This window comes from Prunus dulcis, unplaced genomic scaffold (genome assembly GCF_902201215.1).
Source record: "Prunus dulcis unplaced genomic scaffold, ALMONDv2, whole genome shotgun sequence".
Lineage (NCBI taxonomy): Eukaryota > Viridiplantae > Streptophyta > Magnoliopsida > Rosales > Rosaceae > Prunus > Prunus dulcis.
The window spans coordinates 5,400-13,786 of record NW_023010252.1 but is presented as its reverse complement, the minus strand read 5'-3'; the positions used below and the strand labels follow the sequence as shown (position 1 = coordinate 13,786).

Here is an 8,387-nt window from a genome sequence, read left to right as displayed (position 1 = left end):
TTTTTCATTCCTTTTTCAGTTTCATATCGCTATATTATAAATTGCTGAAATACTGCATGAGCGTGAAGGATATATATTATACCAAAAATGTCTATATATTAACTATAACGAATGGAATAATTGGGGGGGGGGGGGGGAACTCAAATTTTCTTTTTTCCTATATATGTCAATTCTAAACTTTAGATTTCTCCTACAGCCTTGTCCAAATTCCCCCCTTTCTTGCTCCTCCTATAATTTATGTGTTTAGTTGATCCCATACGAGCATAATTTCTGTATCCAGAAGCTAGAGTTATGGCCAACCCCGATATAAATTTAGTTGTGGAGAAGCCGGAAGAGAAAGCTGCTGCACGGTTTGGTTTCTTTAACTTCAAAACTATTTATATGCATTTTCTTGTTCCCTTTAAATAAATGTGGTATGAAACACATGACTTGTTATCTGCTTGTAGAGAGCCTTTTATATTTGTGCATATTAATTTGAGGGGTATCTTAGTTTTACAGTTCCGATCTCTAGGACCATAGGAGTTCAAGATGTTGTGGTCACCCACCGTTGGATATAAATCCAATGGTTCAAAAAAGTTTCTTAAAAGAAGTGCAATGTGAACCGTTGAATTTACATCTAAAGGTAAGTGACCACAAATCTCTTGGACCCTTATAGTCCAAGAGATTAGGACTGATTAGTCTTAAAATGACTCCTTAATTTGCTCCTTCTTCTATCTGATAGATAGGACCAATTTTACATTCATTTGTTGTTTTTTTTTAATCCAGTAATCGTTATTCAAATTCAGAGGCTACAATGGAACAATCAATCATGAAAGATAATGATGGATCAAGTAGAAAACGGTCGCCAAAATATGAGGAAATTTATTATCACAATCCTCTGGAGTCTTTCCTTCAGAAGTGGAAGAAGATATTTGTAGTATCATGTCTGTTTGCTGTTCTACTGGATCCATTATTTCTCTACATTCCGATGATGAAGGATGATATCAAGTGCCTGCAATCTGACAGAAACTTGAAGATAGCCGCTCTTCTTTTAAGATCATTTACTGATCTTTTCTATATATATATGACATTATTGTTCAAGTTTATACATCTGGCAACTTTTTGGGTTTCATTGAGGAGTATCATTGCAGACAGCACTCGTTAGCTTCTGAATGTGCCAGAGACTACTCGGGTCACAAAGATGTTTGGATAAAAACTAAAACAACATTTTGGAGCAAATCTTTGGTAGACATTTTGGCTATTCTTCTGCTTCCACAAGTAAGAGAAGCCAGCCCTGTCTTAAAATTACTGTTTTCATAGACGATAAAACAAATGAAATTAAGACAACTTAATATCTTAATTAATGATTTACTATTTTACTCAGCACAATTAGATTTTAACTCTTTGTACTATTAATGTTATCCAGGTCGCAATTCTCATTTTCTTTTAAAAAATGAGGGATTTGAGATCTTTGAACACAATAAGGATGGTTATCATGAACCTTTTTGTTCTATTACAATATGTGCCACGACTTCTTCGCATCTATCTCTCATGTAAGGAATTTAAAATGACTCTTAAAGGAGATAATAGAGGGACTCCCATGTGGATTAAAGGTGTCTTGAATTTCTTTATGTACATCCTTTCTAGTCATGTAAGTTTCAACATTAATATTTTGGCATGACTTTTTTTTATTTTTAAATTTCATCACTCTTGCTTGCTTTAAATAAATAAAAGGCTTGTATACTTCATATTATTGATTTATATTGCCAAACACAATAATGTATCATAACATTGTTCTCCTTTCAATCCTTAGTGTATGTTTGAGGATTCAAGCCCTCACATTACTTAAAGTATGTTTAAAGGTGAAGTTGAGCAGCTAAGGATGGCATGCTAATCGAGAGAATTTATTCTTGAGCTTAGATGGATGAAAGGTCTCAGCCCAATTTTTGTCGAGCTTAGATGGACGAAAGATACAAGCTCAAATTTCATCGTGTTTCGGAAAATCTCAAGGTTGGACCTTTTTTCATCCAAAGCTCAATAAAAATTGAGCTTGGCCCTTTCATCTAGAGTTCGACAACAATTAAGTCGGGAATTTCATCCTCCAAGGGCTTCTCAAGTAAGTCTCTTCGGTCAAGATAGTTCCTCTTCCTTTCTGCTTGCATGCAAGAGGAACCGAAGAATGAGCCGTGAAGGCTAGGCTCAAAAGTTTGTAGCTTCCCACAATTCGATTTCATCAGGAGATCGGGGATGGCTTTCACCTTCTTCTCTTCACGTCCGTCACGTTGAGGTTCGCATTGGCATTGGGGCTCATTGTGAACATTAGGATGCTAGTCCTCCCAATTTTTCCAAAATTTTACGACGTTTATTTAGTATATTTTGAACTTTTGAACGTTATTTAATTTCCTTGTTTGATTGAAGTTCATTTTTTTCTCTATATTTTTATAATCATCTATGAGTCTAATCATATTAATTGACTTGTTATTCAATAGGTATTTGGTGCAATATGGTACTTTTCTGCTATTCAACGAGTGGGCATTTGTTGGCGTGACGCATGTCGAAAAGAAAATGAATGTAGCGCTAGTACTTTTAGTTGTCCTGACCATCACACATTCAGAAATATCGCATCTCTTAATGATTTATGCCCTATAAGCCCAATGAATGCAACACGCTTTGATTTTGGTGTATATGCTAAAGTCCTTCAATCTGGTATACAGGGGTCAACCAATTATTTTCAAAAGTTTTAGTATTGTTTTTGGTTGGGCTTGCGACATTTAAGGTTTGTATATTTTTCTGTGTTGTTTGTTTGGTCCGAGATCAATTTTTTTAGTTCTAACTCATACAATTTATTACTTCACTTATTTTGTTGGAGAAGATTCTGGATTAAAATTGCACAGATGATATAATTTGTTGAATGAAAAGAAAACTTCAATTTTGTATCTAATATATTTCAGCATTTCATTTTTGCAGTTCTCTTGGTTCAAACCTGGAGCCTAGTATCGATGGATGGGAAAACCTCTTTGCGGCGTTTATTTCTATAATTGGCTTGCTCTTATTCTTATATCTCATTGGAATTTTGCAAGTTAGGGTTGAGTCTTATATTAAAATCCATCACATGGATTGCTATAATTTGATTGTTTTTTTCTTCTTTTATATCTTTGAAATTGCGCAGGTTAGAACACCGAGTCTTTGTATTCAAAATTTTATTTAAAAATTTGCTTCTTGTATGTATATGTATATGTGTATATATATTGGCTATCACATCTATATGCATATTGGCTAGATTGCTGTTACTTTTTTTTTTTTTTTTAAAGGTTGGTTCCTAATTAATGACATGAGCTACCTACTTGTTGTGGCACATAGACATACATGCAGTTGGATACAGCAAGAATACAGGCGTATAGACACAATATGAAAGTGAAACAAGAGATGGAAAAGAAAGATAATGACATAGAGTTGTGGTTATCTAAAAATGGCATCCCCAAAAACTTGATTAATGATATCAAGTCCAAGATCATGAACAAAGTACCACAAGAACTTGAAGAAAACAGGGATGCTGATATGGACAAGATCTTTTCTATTCTTCCCTCGAATCTTCAGAACCAAATTATGGATTATATGCAGACACCAGATGAAAGTGGAACGGAAGATGGAAGAGACAGAGTTGTGGTTATCTAAATATCATATTCCCAAAAGTTTGAATAAGGATGTCAAGTCGCCGATGATGAACAAGGTACGACAAGAACTTGAAGAAAACGGAGATGCCGATTTGGACCATATCTTCACTGGCAGACCTAGATTTTTTTTAGCGAATGTGCAATATTGACTGAGTATGAAAAATGGTTTTTTGGAGTATGAAAAATGGTTTTTTGGAATAATCATTTTCTCCAGATAATTTTGGGCTGCTTTTATTACTTACACATCAAATAAGAAAACTTAATTTTATGGGATTTCAGTATGAAATATATCATTTTTAGCCTAAATCGTATTTTACACTAAAACCATATTTTCATATTTTGATTTTGTGCGAATTATTTTCTAGTATTTTTATTTGAATCCAAATCATAGGCAATTTGAAGCACCTACATTGGTTTTTCCGACGAAAGGATGTGCAGCAGAGCTAATAAACTTTGTCTGAAGCCTGATAAAGAAGTTGAGAAGTATATTTTGGTTAAGGTTCATAGGGGAAACTGGCAAATATACATGCTTTGAGAATACTTATCTGTGTCAGTTTTATTATTAACAATCTAGGAATACATATATTAAAATGAAATGTCATATCTAGGAATACAGATCATTTTAAACATAAACTCTATCTCTATGCGTATGAACAGGTGCTATCAAATTAATTGTAACTAAAATCTATAAAACATGGGGCAAATACAATCAATTACAGGAGAAAGATAATCCAGCTGGGGAAATTCTATAGTGGACCTAGCGCATGGATGCGCCAAGTGACAAGACCCGACTCAATTTCCACTTTGGAATTCGAGCCAAGTCCTGTGCGTGTCCGACACCTGGCGAATGTCGGGCACAAAAGATCTTTTTACCCTTCTTGTTTCAAATTCTTTTTAAATTTTTCCTTAGACTTCTGCCGAAAATTCGGCAGAGTCTCCCCTGTATTTTGACCAAACCCAAATTTTTCCACCTGTCAAACAAACATATAAAACTACACCAACTGCCAGTATAGAATAACCAAGTAATCACCAGCTCCAGTTTTCCACTAAAACTAGATATCAGAGCATTTTCTAAGGTTCACAAAGTTTCAGGGATTTTTTCGCAAAACTCTACCTTATTTGGTGGCGCGGAAGCTAGGGATGGCCCGGTGGTGGGTGCCTGAACTCATCTACGGCCTGGGGGCGAAAAATAAGTTTAAAATTGTGAGTGGACAAAAATAAAGTTCTTAAAAACAAGCTAGAACATAATAACCCCCGTTTTGAAATAGCGAAGGATATAAATCGATAATTTAACTATATTCCAATATAAGAAGTTCAATAAGCATGAATAAGTATGCTGATGAATATACTTGCATAACTGATCAAATATAAAGATATCAATGCCTGAAAAATCAGAGAAGCTGGTATAAAATAACTGAAGGTCATAATTAGATAAAAGAAAACTCAAAATCCTTTGAAAATACCACCTATTTGTACCCCTGTCATATCCGTCAATTCCCTGGCAGGTCTCGGGCGTCACACAGGCTACCCGAGCCGCAAACTGGCGAAATCAGGGGACTATGATTAGCCTGATCCGCCGGCAGGTCCTCGATGACACCAAGTCAACTCGAGTCGCTCAGGCAGGATACAGGGGACCGTAGTCAGCCTGATCCGCAATCCTGGCAGGTCTCGGGGACACAGAGTCAGCCGAGCAGCAATCCTGGCAGGTCTCGGGACACCAAGTCTGTCGAGCTGCAAATCCTGGCACTCACGGTCCGAGCGTCCCCGTAACTCGTGAGGCAAAGTCAAGTGCACTGACATAAACTGAACTCGGACTGGATGTCCGTAGACATCGGTCCAATTGTGGGTAATCACCAAAGAAAATGGGTACGAGGTGGTTTTAAAATAAATTTCTTTAAAAAAAATATTTGATTCATAACTGTAAAGCTTAAATTGTGCTGCTGTCTCATCTGATTCCAACCTCAAACTCTGTTTCTATAACTTGTAAATAAGCAGCACAGACTTATAGAACTATTACTGTACTAATCATGTTCGGAACCATAATCAAACTTACTCAAGATCAAATAAAGAAATTTATTCAAATAAACTCATTTATAAAAACTTATTTATATAAAATCAATATAAAATCACTTATGAAATCTTATTTATAGAAATCATCTATATAACTCATTTATATAAAATCATTCATGAAAGAAAGTCCACTCACTGGTGATCCGAGCTATCTGGACTCTTTGTAGGTCCCTCCTGTAGGTTACCCGGACCTCTGGTTCCTGATTAACCATGAATAATAAATCAATAAATTGCTGAATAAAAAATTAAATTAAACACCCTGCCCCCGGCTCCTAGAAATACGTGCATTCAAATCCAAGTTACTCATATGCCCACATTAGCTTTTTAGACTCTTAGATCAGTTTTGGAAGACCCGACGCTTAGTTAAGCCATAAGCTGTCAGATCGGCCGACCCGGGACCCCGTGGGTCCACGGTCTCCGATGGCCAATCTGGGCTTCTCTAAAGGTTCCTCATAGAGAAGGAACCATGTTCCGCGAATTTGGTCCGAAACGGACGGTCGGATTAGCCAAAATCGCGTTATTGCTTAAAATCCAAACCCTAGCCCCAGGGTTCGCGATTTCGGAGTATCCGGGACTCCGATTCGCAATCCGTCGAATCCTACACGATCCTGAAATCATGTAGACCGACATATCCAAAATTCGGTGCGATCTGACGATTGGACAACACTGCACCTAAGGATCGCGCGATATGGAAAATCCGTTCGGGGCTCAAACGGACTCTGAATCGAAATCCGCGAAATCCTACACACTCGTGACGACACGAGGATCTCAAAACTGTACAGAATTACTTCACCACCCTCGCCCATGCGCCCTAGCACGCGCAGGCAGATTTGGGTGTCTTAAGCGATTTCGGGTGGTCGAAAAATCTCGGAACCAAGACCTCAAACTCCTACCCTAGGTAAAACACCCCATTTGGAATCATTTTTGTTCTTGGACATACCCCAAAAAGTGACCAGAAACAGTAGATCTCGACGACCGAAGTTTCGGCCAGAATTCAAGTCGAAAATTGATCGTTTAGAGCTAAAATCGATCGAAACCCATACATCCATCAGCTAGAACACGAAAAATAGCTAAGAAATCATACCTTGATCGATTGATTTGGTGAAGAAACGAAGGAGAAAATTGAGCTGGAAGATCGGTGAAACTCGGGTGAACATCCGTCGGAAATCATGACTTTCCGACCCGCTCCGGGCGGCCCAAGGGTGGAGGTCGGTCGGAAAAGGTAGGGGACTCGATGGCGGTTCCAATGCCACCGGTCCCGCGGCCATTGGTGCTCGGAGGCGGCGCCAGCAATCTCTGGAAGGCGGCTGCCCGTGTTCGCGCAGAGAGAGGGAGCTGCTGGGTTTTATAGATGCAACTTCGAAATATTTACGGTTATGCCACTAAGACTCTTTTGACCGTAACTCTTTCGTTATAACTCCGATTCGGATCTACTCCATGTCTACGGACTCGTTTCGCCGTGCTCTACGCAACGGCGCAAGCAGAATTCCCAAATTCTTTCTCGATCAAAAAGTCAACTTTTCTCTATTAAATTATGTGAGCGCAAAATTGTCTTTTTGCTAGAAGATATTATCCTTACTTTTTAGATATTTTATTTTGGGTTATTACACCAAGTCCCATTGACGGTTAGATTTCGCTAAATTTTTTTATGTTAATCTACACCATTGGATGGGATAACCTGCAAACCTGCTCAACAAGTTTTAAAAAAAATCCTAACCCATCAAAATCTAAGCCCCCTCTTCACTTCATCTTTCTATCTCTCGCTCTCTCTGACCCCAAACCCTTACTCTCTCTCTCATCCAAATCCCTTTTCCTCTTCATTTTCACACTTGACGTTCGCCTTCTCTCTCTTTCTCTCATCTCAACCTCCTTCTCTTATGTAGGGCATCAAGGATCTGGCCAAAATGACGATGTTCATGAATGAGAGCTATGCAGACTAAAGGCTTCCTCACCATTGCAACTTGTTATCTATTGGTGGATTACTTGATACACTTAATGCTTCTGCTACTTTCTATTCTACACATTACTCTTTTCAGGATCTCAAGACTCACAAGATGATTGGGCATGGTAAACAGATAGGGGGTTATATTATTTGACATTACCTTCTGCACTAGTTCGTGAACGTGTCGTTAATACTGTTTAAAGTTGCAAGTCAAAGACAAACAAAAAATTTGGTTATAGCATCGTCGCTTGTGATAAGGTCATAATTTCACACATTTGCATGCCTTCTTTGCTTAGTAATTTTGTTTAGCTTCTCTTTATTTTGAGTCTCTTATCTACGTTTGTGTGTTTTGTAGGTTAAGACAGCAAGGGGATGACATTTGATACAATTCATGCATGTTGAGGGCTGAGTGGCACAAGAGGAATATGATCTTAAAGACAAAACCAATTTGAGCCACACTCCTTGTCAGTCTAGTTTCGTAGGTCATCGTGCAGTCTCATTTCAGCAATTTACACAGGTCGGATGAAGAGACATCCTTGATAGCAGTTGTTCCAATGGGTGTCTAGTATAACATATCCAAATTTCAGCCCAATTGGATAAATCTGGAGCCCTTAACACGTCAAAGACTGAATCAAGTTCACAGAAATGTCATGTTGGCTGCCATCACATTTAATGTGGCTACATCCCTAGAGCCATGTGCTACACATGGGCAGCCACACATG

At 38.0% G+C, this 8,387-nt stretch overlaps 1 pseudogene; it reads left to right on the top strand.

Moving 5' to 3' along the window:
* Positions 1 to 291: 291 nt before the first annotated feature.
* On the top strand, positions 292 to 3,654 carry LOC117613289 (annotated as a pseudogene).
* The last annotated feature ends 4,733 nt before the right edge of the window (positions 3,655 to 8,387 follow it).